The 16761-nt window shown below is 36.6% G+C and overlaps 1 protein-coding gene across 4 annotated transcripts in view; it reads left to right on the forward strand.

Moving 5' to 3' along the window:
- Window positions 1–16761, forward strand: part of ESCO1 (establishment of sister chromatid cohesion N-acetyltransferase 1) — an 80119-nt gene that overhangs the window by 10702 nt on the left and 52656 nt on the right. For 3 of the 4 annotated variants that reach the window (XM_032859786.1, XM_032859787.1, XM_032859788.1), the window contains exons 2-3: window positions 12626–12726; window positions 15880–16145. The gene's annotated coding sequence lies outside the window, so the exon portion shown is untranslated. The remainder of the gene's footprint in view (window positions 1–12625; window positions 12727–15879; window positions 16146–16761) is intronic. The other variant, XM_032859785.1, reaches the window with a different exon arrangement.

Below are 16761 nucleotides of genomic sequence, written 5' to 3' on the forward strand. Positions count from 1 at the left end.
GCGTTTGTACAATTTATACTGCAATCAGCAGCGCTTTACCCCCACATTCTTAACAACTCTTTGTCTTCTCTAACTTTAAAATTTTTGCCATTGTGATGGTTGTCTATTGCTCTATTGGATTTCTTTCTCCTCCTCTTTGTGATGAACTTGTTCAAATTTCTTGTCTTTTTTTTCCCTTCAGTTGGCCATTTCATTGATTTGTACAATTTTAAGAAATATAATCTTTGTATACTAATCCTTTTTAAGTTCTTTTTCACCTTTCACATTTTGTGTCTATAATCAAGCTATTTGGCATTGACTTTAGTGTATTACGTGAAGTAGGGATTCATTATTACTTTTCTCCCCACCATTTGTTCCTGCGCTGTTCCTTTTAAAAATCTGTTTTCCCAGCTTTGTACTATTTATCATAAACCAGTTGACCGCACATACCTGAGTCTGATTGTGGGCATTCTGCTTTGTGTCATTTGTCTGTTCCATTGTTCTATTTGTCTGTCATTGAATCAGTATAACACATCACTCTGGCTTTATTGATTCTATTGTTGATGTCTGGTATGGCAAGTTCACCTATCTTGTGGGTTTTTTTTTAAAGTATGATTTCTTATGCTATGTAGAATAGATTTTCTTAATTTCCAAACGGCATTTTCTATTTAGAATTTTGGGTTTATTCATTTCTAGTAAATTACATTGTGATCAGAAAACATACTGTATGGTATTATTTCTTGGATGTTTGTGGAGACTTGCTTTAAGTCCTGTATTTGGGGTCATTTTTGTAAGTGTTCAATATGTGCCTTAAAAGAATGTGTTTTGCAGTTGTTGGGAAAATACTGTGTGTGTATCCATTAAGTCAAGTTTAAAATTGTCTTGTTTAGATATTCTGTGTAATTAATGGGGTTGTTTTGGTTTTTTGTCTGCTTTTTATCAGTTGCTGAGAAGAGTGTGTCCAAATGTCTCAGGATTTTGGATTTCTCCATTTTTCCTTGTATTTTTCAATTAGGGGATTACATATGTCAACTTCAAAATTGTATATTTTATTTATATTTATTTATTTTAAAAAATTTATTTGAGAAAGAGAGTGAACGAGAGAACAAGTTGGGGGGTAGGCAGGCGGAGAAGCAGACCCGCTGCTGGGCAGGGAGCCTAATGCAGGGCTCTATCCCAGAACCCTGGAATCATGATGCTTAACCGACTGAGCCTCCGAGGCACCCCAAGAATTATGTATTTTTAGTTTATATTCTTAGGTGTGTGCAGTTTGAAATTGTTATAGTTTCCTGTTAAATTGAACCCTTTATTATTATGTTTCTCTTTAATACTGCCTTTCTTAAAGTTGCCTTGGTGTTAATGTAGATACATAAACTTTCCTTTGGTTAATATTTGTATTCTCTATTTGTCCTTTATGCCCTTCTTCATTTTTTATGCTCTAAGTATGTCTCATAATCACGGTTTATCTGGAGGATTTGATCTGTGGACATGTAATGTGAGTTCTGATGTATTTTGGGTTAAATCTCTGTTTTTATTTCATGCTATTTGTTGTACGCTTTTCTCTTTTTTAAGATTTTATTTATTTATTTGACAGACAGAGATCACAAGTAGGCAGAGAGTTAGGCAGAGAGAGAGAGAGGGAGAGAGAGAGGAGGAAGCAGGCTCCCTACTGAGCAGAGAGCCCGATGTGAGGCTTGATCCCAGAACCCAGGTCATGGGATCATGACCTGAGCCAAAGGCAGAGGCTTTAACCCACTGAGCCACCCATGCGCCCTGTTTTTCTCTTTTTGTCATTAAAATTTTATTGGTTTGGGGGGGTAATGTCAATTCTGTCATACTTTTCACCTGCAACTTAGCTACCACCTTTGCCTTTCATATATGGTAGAGGAGGAGGGGGGAAAGAAACAACATAAAACAGATGCTATCTACAGGCCTCTCTTCTTCAAGTGCTCATGAAGCCTAAATTAATAATAATAGTTACCAATTGAGTTACTGTGTTGAACATCTGAAAGTAATATAACATTGTCTGTTAACTGTACTTTAATAGCAAAAATTAAAAAAAATACAAATAAAAAATAATAGTGGTTACTTTTGTCATTTACCTATTTCATTTTGGTTTATGCCTACACTGGACTGGATGAGTTGTTACCAGTTTAGTTGGGGATATTCATTCTGTGGAATCTGAGATCTTTGTGGTCCTAACTTTGTTGGCCTTTGACCAAGGTATTAAATAAGAGGGTTGCAAGAGGTGACCCAGTGGTTGTCCTGGGTTCCATAAGTAGTGCTCCTTGCTCTCCATGTATCAACACTCGTGATTGCTTTCTTTGCCTTTTGGTGTATTGGTATGAGGATCCCGAAGTGAACAGGGCTCAGTCTCAGCATCCAGTTTTCAGAACCATGATGGTGTTTGCAGACTTGCCTACAAGTATGAGGTAGGGTACAGCTGAACCGAGTGAGTAGAGTAGATTCAATCTTGGAATTCCACCTCTTTAACCATTTGGACTTGTTCAGTATACCTGGGAATGTGGGCATTTCTGCCTCGTTGACTAGGCTACTGTTGAGTGTAAGCTTCACTTAATCAATCTGACACTATTCAGTGCAGCTTCCATGTACTTAAGAGCAGGAGTTGATAAACTACTTTGTCACTTAGGCCAACTTTGGCTCCACCCCTACCCCCAAAATAGCTTAACATATTTTTAAGGGTTGTAAAAAAAAAAAACAAAACAACTCACTTTGGACTAGCCATATCTCAGGTACTTAGTAGCTACACATTGCTAATTGATAATCATATTGGACAGTCTGTTCTAGATTACTCTTTCTCAAATTGTGCTCTGCAGAATAGCTTTAGAGACCACTGTCCTAGTGGGCAGATCCTGACTAAGGTACGTGAGGTTGGTGGGGAGTGAATAGCTGCAGCAACTTCTTGTCCTCTGTTCTGCTTGTCCCCATATCCCTTTCTTCAGAACATGGTTTTAGATTTTTTAGATAAATTTCCAAGGCTAAGATACTTAGAAAATTACTGCCCATGAGTGAACTTAGTGTTGACCTTTCCTTATTGATTTTGAGGTAACTATTCTTGAGGCATTTTGCAGTTTTTCAGCGTTCTGATGAGAGTAGATAATGGACTCTCCAACTCTAAGTTACCATGGCTCTTTTTGTGGTCAAATCCATCATGTGTAAATTAACAAATAGTTACTATTTGATAACTGGGGTGCATAATCATACTTGCTATGTAACTAATAGATCCTGTATTTAGAGGTATAATCATTTGTGCATTTAAATTGGGAGCATAAAAAGGAGGCCCTGTTCCTCACTGGAGGAGATGACATTTTTGCCTGAATACATAATATTTACATACGTGGTGTGATTTGTTTTATTTTTTTGTTTAAAAATTTTTTTTATGGGCGGTGCCCGACTGGCTCAGTTGGTAGAGAAAGTAGCCCTGTTCTTAAGGTTGTGAGTTCAAATGCCATATTGGGTGTAGAGCTTAGTTTAAAGGAAAAAAAAAAGTAGGACTTAAAAAGAATTATTATTATTATTATTATTATTTTTTTTAAGATTTTTATTTATTTATTTATTTGATAGACAGTGATCACAAGTGGGCAGAGAGGCAGGCAGAGAGAGAGGAGGAAGCAGGTTCCCCGCTGAGCAGAGACCCCAATGCGGGGCTCGATCCCAGTACCCTGGGATCATGACCTGAGCCGAAGGCAGAGGCTTTAACCCACTGAGCCACCCAGGCGCCCCAAAAGAATTATTTTTTATGTGCTTTTATTATTTTTTATATTTTAAAATATTTATGAATTATTTTTTAAATGCTTCCATTTGTTAGGTATTGCTTTTGCTATTTTGTGAAGAGAACAACTTGTTAATTACTAGTAACTTTTATTTAAAAGCCAGTCAAAACCATATATTTAGTGTTCGTAATTTCTAAGAAAAAGATATCATCCCTGCAAGCATTATGAAAAATATGTATTTTTACAAAATTGCTTTTTTGAAGTATATTTTACATTTAATAGAATGCACAGATTAAGATTGTAAAGTTTGATAAGTTTGGGCATATAAACACCTGTGAAGCTAACACTCTAATTGGGATAAAGGACATTTCCATCATCCCCAAAACATACCTTGAAACCTATTCAAGTATGTTCTTGACTCCACTTTGGGTAATCCTGTTGTGTTTTCTGTCATTATAGGTGTGTTTTGCCTGTTCTAGAATTTCATGTCAGTGAGATTATGCAGTGTGTTCTATTCTGTGTTTGACTTCTTTCCCTTAACATAATGGTTTTTAATTTCTTCCATGTTGTTGTATAAACAACGTGCTTGTATTTTTCCCCCCATAAGTATTCCATTGCATGAAAATGCCACAGTTTATTTTTTTATACCTAATAATTGGTGCAGGAAGTCACATCAATATCTTGGTTGTTATGTGTAGGATTAATAGAAACATTTTTATATAGGTCCTTTTATGGTTATATTTTTGGGGGTATTATATTTTGGGGGGTAAATAATTAGGACTGGAATTTGGGTCAGAGGGTAGGTAAAATTTAATTTTATAAGAAAGTACCAAACTTCCAAAGTGTTCATTCCATTTTATCATACCAGCGGCATTCTTAGAGTTCTACACTGTTCCACAGCCTCATGAATACTGGTTTTTGTCAGTTTTAAAAATTTTTCCCATTTTAGTGGGTTTGTGGTCGTGTCTCACTGGTTTGTTTTTGTTTTTGTTTTTTTAAAGATTTTATGTATTTATTTATTTGACAGAGAGAGAGCACAAGTAGGCAGAGAGGCCGACACAGAGAGAGGGGGAAGCAGGCTCCCTGCTGAGCAGAGAGCCCAATGCAGGGCTCAATCCCAGGACCCTGAGATCTTGACCTGAGCCAAAGGCAGAGGCTTAACCCACTGAGCCACCAGGCGCCCCTCACTGTGTTTTTAATATGCATTTTCCTGATGACTCATGTTGAACACTTCCTCAGATCTTTATTGGCCATTCGTAAATTATCTTTTGTGAGGTGTATGTTCAGTTATTGTACTGTCTGAATGTGTCTATAGACTTTGTGTTCCATTGATTTGCCTTTCTTCAAATAGTATGCTCTTAAATTATTATAGCTTCCATCTTTGTCATTTTCTTTCAAAATTGGTTTTGTTATTTAAGATCTTTTCCATTGCCGCATAAATTTTAGGTTCATCATATCGATTTCTTTAAAAATCCATTGGAATGTAGATTTGGAAATAATAAATTTGTAGGTCAGTTTGAGGAGACTGGATATCTTTTTTTTTTTTTTTTTTAAGATTTTATTATTTATTTATTTGACAGAGAGAGAGAGAGAGAGCGCGCACAGGTAGGCAGAGAGGCAGGCAGAGAGAGGGGGAAGCAGGCTCCCTGCTGAGCAGAGAGCCCGATGCAGGGCTCGATCCCAGGACCCTGAGATCATGACCCGAGCCGAAGGCAGAGGCCCAATCCACTGAGCCACCCAGGCGCCCTGAGGAGACTGGATATCTTGATAATATTGAGTTTTCCAAATGTATATTTCTCCATTTAGGACTTCTTTAATTTCTCTTAGTAATGCTTCATGGTTTTCAGTGTAGAAGTATTCTTTTTGTCTTCTGAGTTTTTTTTTTTTTTAAGTATTTAATGTTTTTGATGGTCTTGTAATTTGTGTTTTTAAAATAATTCTGTTTTTCCAATTTTGTTTTGCTAGAGTATAGAAATGTAATTGATATTATTTACTAACTTTTATTCTGTGACCTTGTTAAATTCATGTATTTGGTAGGTTTCTATTTATTTATTTATTTATTTATTTTAAAAGAGCTATTTATTAATTTATTTATTTGAGGGAAGCACACTCCCTGCTGAGCAGGGAGCCTGATGTGGGACTTGATCCCAGAGTCCTGGGATCATTACCTGAGACAAAGGCAGATGCCCAACCAACTGAGCCACCCAGGCATCCCTTTAATAGGTTTTTAAATAGGTCCTTAGTGTTTTCTGCTTGAGTAATCAGGTCAACAGGTTTTTCTTTCTTGTTTTTTAGTCTGTAGGCTTTTTGTTTCTCTTTCATGCTTTATTGCATTAGTAGGACTTCAAGTACAATATTGAAAAGAAGTGGTAAACTTCTTTACCTAGCACTGCAAAGTTGGTTCAACACAAAAAATCAAAGTAAAACACTATGTTAATGGAATAAAGAGGGGAGATGTTTACCACATCCTTGCCTTTTTTCTGAACTTAGAGAGAAAGCAGTCAGTATTGTACTATTGTAATGTAAGTTATAGGTTTTCTTGTTAGAAGCTTTTTATGAGATTGAGGAATTTTATTATTAGGGTCAGTATAAATCAAGATCTAGCTTTGCTATTTGATATTATCTAATAATTTCTATTTGTCTTTAACATTTTGATGATTTAGGGAACATTTTAATCTGTTCATGAATAGGCAGATGGATGCTACTGGCCTTGTTTATTCAACTTTCTGTCTTTTGAGGCCTGTAGCAGAAATGATCATGAGCCATTGAGTACTAGGTATAAATCTAAAACAGTGGCTATAAGTGGAGGACAATGACATTTTTTTTTTTTAACTTCTTTGAAAATTCCACTTCTTCCAAGTGGATCTTACACTTTGTGTTGCATAGGTATAATGTATTGCCAGCTCTCTGTTCTGCCTGTTTTAAGGATAAAGAAATTATAATTGGATGGTCTGTTCATAACAAGCATAAAGTTCTCAAAATATATCATGAACACAGATCCCTATGACTAGCGAAGCCCCCCCACCCTTTTGTGTTTAAGGAGAAACCCAGCAAAAAGGAATAACTAGAAGCCTTGGGTTGATATTTCATTCCCTCCTTTGGAAGCTACTCCACAGTGGGGCAGCTAGTTTACAGAGCCTTTGCTACTGAAGAGTGAGAGACCTAAGATTAGAAGGATGGAAAGAGCTACTTCTTAAGGTCTGTTCTCCGTATGGAATTTGGGTCACCTTATAGACTTGACGGTGTAGAGAAGTTCTCTACTTGCTGTAGAAAAGTTTAAAAACTCCTGATTTGCTGTTAAGCCTAGAAATTAAGCTAATTTAAGTTGCTTTTCTTAAAAACAATTTTTTTTTTTAAGATTTATTTTAGGGAGAACATGCAAGCATGGGGTGGGGGGGGCAAAGAGTGGTGGGTAGAGAGAGAGAGAGGAATCTCAAGCAGACTCTTTGCTGAGCACAGATCCAGGTGCAGGGCTCAATCTCACGACCTTGAGATCATGACCTGAGCTGAAATCAAGAGTTGGATGCTTAACTGACTGAGCCACGCAGGTGCCCCTATAAAAACTGGTTTTAATAAGAGAAAAGAATGCTCAGATTACTAGCAACCTTCTAGAAATGAAAAAGGATTATAAAGGAATACTGTGAACAGTGGAATATGGACAATTCTGATAACCTAGGTGAAATGGACAAATTCTTAGATACTGAGTCAAGAATAAAACTCTGATACCAAAACTAGACTAGGATAGCAGAAGTAAAAGAAACTATAGATCAATATTTTTTGTAAATACAAAAAATTGTCAACTGTATACATGCAAACTGAATCCAGCAACATATAAAAAGGATTATGCACCAGGATGAAGTGGGATTTATTCCTAGCACTACAAAGTTGGTTCAACACAAAAAGTCAAAATCTGTGTTAATGGAATAAAGAGGGGGAGAAACACTTGATCACCTCAGCAGATGTAGAGAAAGCATTTGACAAAATCCAACACCCTTTCATGATAGAAACACTCAAGAAACAAGGAATAGAAGGGCATCTATGAAAAGCCTATTTCTAACATCATACTTAATGGTGAAAGACTGAAGGTTTAACTCCTAACATCAGTAATAAGACAAGGATGTTTGCTCTTACCACTTTTTTTTTTTTTAAAGATATTATTTATCAGAGCATGAGCAGGGGGAGCGGCAGGCAGAAGAGAGGAAGAAACAGGGGAGCCTGATGTCGGACTCTATCCCAGAACCCAAGCCGAAGGCAGACGCTTAACCAACTGAGCCACTCAGGTGTCCCTGCTCTTAACACTTGTATTCAACATTGTACTGGAGGTTCTAGCCAGGGCAATTAGGTAAGAAAAAGAAATAAAGGTATCCAGGTTGGAAAGGAATAGATAAAACGATTTTGCAGATGACATGATCTTGTATGTAGAAAATTCTAAGAAATCCACAAAAATGTCCCCAAGGCCTATTAGTGCTAATAAGTGAATTCAACAAGGTTATATGATACAAGATCAGTGTACAAAAATTAGTTGTGTTTCTGTATACTAGTGGAGAACCATCTAAAAAGTATATTAAGAAATCAATTCCTTTTATAATAGAATCAAAAAGAATAAAGTATTTAGGGATAAATTTAACAAATGAAGTGCAAGCCTTGTATGCTGGAAGTTCTAAAACATCATTTAAAAAATTAAAGATGACTTATATAAATGAAAAGCTATCTATGTTCAAGAATTGGAAGACTCACTACGAAGATGGCAGTATTCCTAAAATTGACCTATAGATTCAGTGCAATCCCTATTAAAATCCTAGCTGACTTTTTTGCAGTTCGTATGCTGATCCTGAAATTAATATATAGTCAAAATAATCTTGAAAAAGAATGGCGGGCGCCTGGGTGGCTCAGTGAGTTAAAGCCTCTGCCTTCACTCATGTCGTGATCCCAGGGTCCTGGGATTGAGCCCCGTGTCGTGATCCCAGGGTCCTGGGATCTCTGCTCGGTGGGGAGCCTGCTTCCTCCTCTCTCTCTGCCTGCCTCTCTGCCTACTTGTCATCTCTGTCAAATAAATAAAAAAAATCTTAAAAAAAAAAAAGTTAAAAAAAAAGAAAAAGAATCACAAAATTGAGAGATTCACAGTTCCTTATTTCAGAACTTAACAACGAAGGGAGCCAAGAGTATATGATGGGGATATGACAGTCTCCAATAAATGTTGATGGGAAAACTAGACAGCTACATACAAAAGAATGAAACTGTGCCACTGTCTTAAATTATACAAAAAATTAACTCAAAATGGATAAAAGATTTGAATATAAGACTTGAGACCATAAAACTCCTAGAAGAAAACATAGGGAATAAGCTCCTTGATATAGGTCTTGGTGATGGAATTGTGACTATACAATAAGAGCAAAAGCAACAGGGTGCCTGGATGGTGCAGTCAGTTAAGTGTCTGACTCTTAGTTTCAACTTGGGTCTTGGGGTCGTGAAATCAAACCCCGTGTTGGGCTCCATGCTGGGCATGGAGTCTGCTCGGGAAGCTCTCTCCCTTTGCCCCATTTCTTACTTGTGGGTGTGCTTGCTCTCTCAAATCTTAAAAAAGAAAAGCAAAAGCAACAAAAGCAAAAATGAACACGTGGACTGTATCATACTAAAACAGTATAGCATTGCAAAGGAAACCATCACAAAATGGGAAGGTAACCTATAGAATAGAAGAAAACATTTGCAAATTTACAGATGTAAATCCCCATGGTTTGAATTAACAATTAAAGACTTGTGGGGCGCCTGGGTGGCTCAGTGGGTTAAAGCCTCTGTCTTCAGCTCGGGTCATGATCCCAGGGTCCTGGGGTCAAGCCCCGCATTGGGCTTTTTGCTCAGTGGGGAGCCTGCTTCCTCCTCCTCTCTCTCTCTCTCTCTGCCTGCCTCTCTGCCTACTTGTGATCTCTGCCTGTCAAATAAATAAATAAATAAATCTTAAAAAAAAAAAAACTTGTGCATCAAAGGGCTCTATCAAGAAAATAAAGTGACAGGTAACAGAATTAGAGAAAATATCTGTAAGCAGTGCATCTGCTGAGAATCTAATATCCAGATAAAGAACTGTTACAACTCAATAATAAAAAGAAAAATGTCCCAATTTAAAAAAGGAAAGAATATGAATATATATTTCTGCAGAGAAGAAATACAAATGGCTAATAAACTCATGAAGTTGCTCACCTAATTAGTCATTAGAAAATACAAATCAGAAGTACAATGAGATAACACTTTATACCCAAAAGGATGACTAAAGTTTAAAAAGATAGTAAAAAATGCTGACAAGGATATAGAGAAATTGGAACTCTCATACATGGCTGGTGGAAATGTAAAATGATACAGCTTGTTTGGAAAATAGTCCCTCTGAAGTTAAATATCATATGGTCCAGCAGTCCTACTTCTTTGTATATAACCAACAGATTGGAAACCTGTGTTCACACAAAACTCAGTAGGGTTGTTCATAGCATTATTTGTGATAGCCACAAGGTAGAAACCGTCTGTCAAATATCCAGGAACTGATGAATAGTTAAACAAATGTGGCATGTTTGTACAGTGGAATAGTATTCAGCCATAAAAATCACAGAGCGTTACTGATACATGCTATGTTATATGAATTTGAAAACATTAAATGAAAGAAGCCAATCACAAGAGGCCATATATTGTGATTCCATTTATGTGCAACATCTACAATAGTCAAATCCATAGAAACAAAGTAGATTTGTAGTTGCCAGGGGCTGGAGGGAGAGGGGGATAGGGAATGACTTTAGTGAGCATGATTTTTTGTTTTTGGGGGATTTTTTTGAGGTCATGAAAATGTTCTGGAATTAGATACTGGCAGTTGTTTGTTGCATAACTCTGAATATACTAAAACTCACTAAATTGTACTATAAAGAGGTTAATTTTGTGGTAAGGAATTATATCTCAATTATACAATTTTTTTGATATTTTAAAAATTTTTTTCAGAGGGGGTAGGGGCAGAAGGAGAGGGAGGAAGAAATTCAAACAGACTTTCCTGCTGAATTGGAGTCCAACTTGGGGTTTGATCCTGCAACCCTGAGATCATGACTGCTGAAATCAAGAGTTGGACCCTCAACTGACTGAGCCACCCAGGTGCCCCAATGATGAAGTGTTTTTTTTTTTTTAAATGACTTTAATATTAAAATATATTGGCTGATGTACAATCCAAATATTTTTTTTCCTTTCTAGTTAAAATTTTTTTTTTTTTTTAATAATCATGGGGTACCTGGATGGCTCAGTCAGTTAAGCATCTGGCTTTGACTTAGGTCATGATCTCAGCGTCCTGGGATCAAGGATGCTGAGCAGAGTCCACTTCTCCCTCTCCTTCTACCTCTCCCCACACAACCTCCCTTGTGCTCTCTCTGTCAAATAAATAAAATTTAAAATTGTCTTAATCAAATATTTTAATGATTAAAATTTGAATACTTTTATTATAAAGCACTGTCGGAAATTGGATTATTGTTAAATTCTCGGTATTTTCTAACGTGTCTTAGAAGTTCTTTTTGTAGTAAAATACATTATTTTAGGTTTTCTAAAGTGGTCATTTTATGTAAAGCTTAATCACTGTGGTTTTTTTTTTTTTTTTTGGACAGAGAGATCATAGGTAGGCAGAGAGAGGAGGAAGCAGGCTCCCCACTGAGCAGAGAGCCCTATGTGGGGCTCTATCCCAAGACCCTGGGATCATGACCTGAGCCGAAGGCAGAGGCCATAACCCACTGAGCCACCCAGGCACCCCTGTTTTCATTAAGATTATATTAATCTAGCTCTGGGTTGTAGGAGGGGCCTCGTTGATTTGCTGACAGATGAGAGGGTGCATTTCAGTTCTTATTTGCATGATTTTATTTAAGGGTTGTGAAGAAAGGGGAATTATTAAGTCATGTAATGCTAGATTAGTGATGGTTTAACATGAGGGCAAACTAGAATTGAAGTGGTCCTTGGCACACCTGAACAGGTGATTGACAGGTACTATAGAGTTGTGTATCAGTTTCTCTTCTATAAGGTAGGTCCCCACTGCCAAATGTTTTAAAATATTTAGAAATTGGGAGGAATAGATGTAAAAGAAGAATATTCATCATTTTTAAATTATAATTCTTAGTGCTAAAGTAATAAAGGAATATAAATGAGCTTTTTTGTTATATTTTGGGGCTTAATCCTTGGTAAGTTTAGAGTTTCTTAGAAAATAAAAATTAATTGCAAATATGTATTAGTTATTACTGTATAAGAAATTGCCCTAGAACTCAGTGGCTTAAAGCAGCAGAATTATTGATCACACATCTGCAGAGCAGTTGTGGGTTAGGTGACTTGGGTTTGGCTTGGCTGGGCAGCTGTGGGTGTGGGTGGGCTTTATTTCTCACTGTGGATTGGGCTTGGCTCCTCATTTGGGGTTTGGCTCAGTTCTACTCTTTATGTTTATTCTGGGTTCTAGGACTTCATCTATTGGTGAAGCTTTTCTCATGGTAATGGCAGAGGTACAAGAGGGTGCACAGCTGCACAAAGACATTTCAAACCTCTGCAACATTTCTGTTAATATACCATTGGCCAAAGCAATTTAGATGGCTAAGGTTTTGGGGGCAGGGAAGTATAATCTGCCCACCATGAGGCCAAAGGAAGGCATGTGGCCAACCTCAGCACTGGTTGGAAAGGAAAATACACTCCTTCCATGGAGTGGAGGTTTGGAAGTGGTGATTATATATGAAGAAAAACCTAATCTATTACGTGGTATAAAATATGTGATGCTTTATATTGTTATTAGACAGTTGTTTACTTAGTCTAGTTTAGTCTTAAGTTTAATGTATGAGTTAATAGACAGTAGTACTTTTATATTCTTACATGTTTTTAATAGATTGTTTTACTTAGTTATAGGAATTTTTTTTTTTTTTAAGATTAATTCCCAAACATAGGAAGCTGTTAGAAGCATCACTCATTTGGAAACATCATCAGTCAACTTAAAGAAACAGTAATATGTGATTTCTGGCTCAGTAAGGTAAGTGACATACTTTTATAATTTGGTGCCTTCCAAGATGAATTAGTCAGTGTGCCAAATATAACTTTATATTTTCAGAGAAATATATTTTAATTTGATTAGGTTATATGTCTACATAATAAAACATTTGAGTGGGTGTATAGTGAAAAGTAAGCTTTTCACACTGCTGACACTGGTTTTGTAGTTCTTTTTCCCAGAAATCTTCACTATTATATTTCTTATGTATCTTTCCATACTTGTCGTGTGCATAAGCAAGCATATGTTTCTATGAATTTCCCTCTTTTTCTAAAAAATTATTTCTTTTACCTTCTGCACCTTGCTGTTTTTTGATTTAACAATGTTTCTTAGTTGCAGGTGTAGGTCCATTTCAGTTATTTACAGCACTATTTTTTTGACAGCTTTATGAAAGTATAATTTATGTACAGTAAATTTCACTCTCAAACTGTACAGTTTGGTGGGTTTTGACAGATATACACACTCTTGAAACCACCATTACAGTCAAGACATAGAACATCTCTATCACTTCCAAAAGACTGTCTCTACTTCTCTCCTGACCTTAGGGCATGACTCATCTGCTGTCTTTTACTGTTGATTACAATTGACCCTTGAACAACATGTGCTTGAATTGTTTGTGTCCATTTATGTGGATCTCTTTCAATAAATATATTGGAAAATTTTTTTGAGATTTGTGGCAGTTTAAAAAAAAGCTCGCAGACAAACCGTGTAGCTTAGAAATACTGAAAAAATAAAAAAATTAGGTGTTTCATAAATGCATAAAATATATGTAGCTCGTTACTTGCTACCATAAAATATTCACAGATCTATTATTAAAAAGTTAAAATTTATTAAAATGTGTATAGACACTTAACATACATTGCATCATTCACTGTAAAAAATGTAAACAAACAAAGATGCAGTATTAAATCATAATTGTATAAAATTAACTATAGTATATACCCTACTACTGTAATAATTTTATAGCCATCTTATGTTACTGTTTTGGTGAGCTCGGGTATATGAGTCTGCTTAAAACATCGTGTGATGCTAATCATCTCTGAGCAGTTTGTCTCTGCAGTAAATTGCATATCACAGTAAAAAGTGATCTTGGCAGTTGTTGGGTATTTCTCATCACGTTTAGTGCAATACTGTAAACCTTAAAAAACACCATGGGACCCATTTGAAGTGCCACTAGTGATGCTGGAAGTACTCCCAAGAAGCAGAGAGAAGGGATGACCTTACAAGAAAAAAGTTGAGTTGTTTGATAAGTACCGTAGATTGAGGTCTGCAGCTACAGTTGCCCATCAGTTCAAGATAAATGAATCCAGTGTAAGGACCATATAAGAAAAGAGAAGGAAATTCGTGAAGCTGTTGCTGCAGTTATGCCAGAGGTGTCAAAACCTTAGACTTTTTGAAATACCTTTTTATCTCGTATTGAAAATGCAGCTTTTATGTGGGTGTCTGACTGCTCTAAGAAAGGCATACCTATAGACTCCAATATGATTTGAGGAAAGGTGAAGTCATTTAGGACAACTTAAAGGAAAAGGAAGGTGAAGGGTTCTAAAGCTGGAGAATTTAGTGCCCGCAAAGGATGGTTTGATAATTTTAGAAAAAGGTTTGATTTTTAAAATGTCAAGAAAATAGGAGAAGCAGCTTCTGCTGACCAAGAGGCAGCAGATGAGTTCCCAAATACCATTAAGAAAATCACTGAGAAGAAAGGAAGGATATTTGCCTGAACAGTTTTTTTTTTTTAAAGATTTTATTTACTTATTTGACAGAGAGAGAGATCACAAGTAGAGAGGCAGGCAAAGAGAGAGGGAGAAGCAGGCTTCCTGCTGAGCAGAGTCCAATGTGGGGCTTGATCCCAGGACCCTGAGACCACAACCTGAGCCGAAGGCAAAGGCTTAACCCACTGAGCCCCCTGCCCCCTGAACAGGTTTTTCTTAATGCAGACAAAAAGTAAGCTACAAGAAGGGGTTGGCTAACTGTACTGTTTTGAGCAAGTTGCAATTGGGTTTATGACCAGGACTGTCCTTATTTATAAAGCTGTTAATCTCCAAACCTTGAAGGGAAAAGATAAACACCAGCCGCCCGACTTTTTAAATCTCTACATCCAAGGTGGGGCTTGAACTCAGCCCTGAGATCAAGAGACTCATGTTCTACCGTCTGAGCAAGCAGGCACCCCAGCCAGACATTTGGTTGTACAGCAAAAAGGCCTGGACAAAGAGAATCCTTTTTCGGGATTGGTTCCATCAGTGCTTTCTTTCTTACATCAGGAAGTACCTTGACAGTAAGGCACTGCCTTTTAAAGTTCTTTTGGTCTTAGACAATGTCCCTGGGCACTCAGAATCTGATGAGTTCAACACCAAAGGCACCAAAGTGGTCTACATGACCCTAACGCACAACATCTCTAATTTAGCCTCTAGATCAGGAGGTCTTAAGGACCTTTAAGGCTCATCACACATGGTACTGTCTAGTAAGGATTTTCAAAGAGACCCTAATAGATCATTATGAAAGTCTGGAAGGATTACATCATCGAGGCTGCCATCATTGTTTATAGAACAAGCCATGAAAACCATCAAGCCCCAAACAGTAAATTCCTGCAGGAGGAAAAATATGTCTAGAAGTTGTGTATGACTTCACAGAATTTACAACAGAGCCAGTCAAGGAAATCCTGAAAGAGATTGTGGACATGGCAAAAAAAGGTGGGTGTGTGAAGGGTTTTAAGATACGGATCTTGGAGAAATTCAAGAGCTAATAGATGCCACACAAAAGGAATTAACAGAAGATGACTTGATAAGGATAAACACATCTGAACCAGACAGTGAAGAAGAAAATGTGGATGAAGCAGTGCCAGAAAACAGTTGACATTAGACAGTCTGGTAGGATTCTAATTATTCAAGACTGCTTTTGACTTCTCATAGGACATGGGCACTGAAACGAAAGCAAATGGTAGAAGAAGGAATGGTACTGCATTAGAAACATTTTTAAAAAGATGAAAAAGCAAAAATGTCAGACAGAAATGTCAGTGTATTTCTGTAAAGTACACCAAGTTGGCTTGCCTCTCCTGCCTCTCTTCTCACCTTCACCTCTTCTGCTATCCCTGAGACACCAAAACCAACCCCTCCTCTTCTTCCTCTTCCTCTGCCTACTCAGTGTGAAGAGTGAAAACAAGAATGAAGACATTTATGATGATCCACTTCCATTTAATGAATAGTAAATAATCATCATGCCGTACCGTTAATAAACTTATCTGTTGTGTGTGTGTGTCTTCGTGTGAGAATCTAATAACTGTATGGCAAGAACTGTCTGAGACGTTTTCTGTCATCATCCTCATCATCATTGCTTAAGTGTTCATCGTGTAGAAAATCATGTACAAGACTTATATGGAAGTGGATAGCCTATCCTTATGTAGGCATAAGGTGAGTGATATTTAATATAAAATTAATAATGTGTTAAGTTTTCTTACTGTTTTATAACTTTGCTTTCAAAGAATTACATTACTGTACAGTATGCTTCTCTCTCTTATAATTGGAGAAACTTTATCAGCCTATCATCACAGGTAAGTGGTTTTTAGAAAAAATGTATTTGCAGTGTTGTGTTAATGAATATGACTGTAATACTGTATGACAGAAAAATTGTGTAACGATTCATTCATTAGTGTATATGCTAGTCCAGTGTGAAGCAGCTATCAGTTACACTAGGCTGTTGTAAAGCAGTCATATTGCTCCTTCATTATCAGTGTGTGAATTGTTATATCTGTAAGTAAATACAGATTTCTTTTTCACATTTTTCATTTTTGATGTCTGATGTTAGTAATAGCATATAATGTTTATTGTGTTTTGTATTATTAAGGACAATATTGATGTAGGTCCTGACTAATGATTCATCTTGTAAAACAATGATGTAAACTAATGGTATCAATAAGTACATGCAGTACTGTGAATTCATTTTCTTTTCCTTAAGATTTTCTTAAGATTTTTTCTCTAGTTTTATTGTTAAAAATATGGTATATAATGCATATATCACAAAATTTGT

Source organism: Lontra canadensis, unplaced genomic scaffold (assembly GCF_010015895.1).
Source record: "Lontra canadensis isolate GAN:19392208 unplaced genomic scaffold, GSC_riverotter_1.0 scaffold17, whole genome shotgun sequence".
NCBI classification, from domain to species: domain Eukaryota; kingdom Metazoa; phylum Chordata; class Mammalia; order Carnivora; family Mustelidae; genus Lontra; species Lontra canadensis.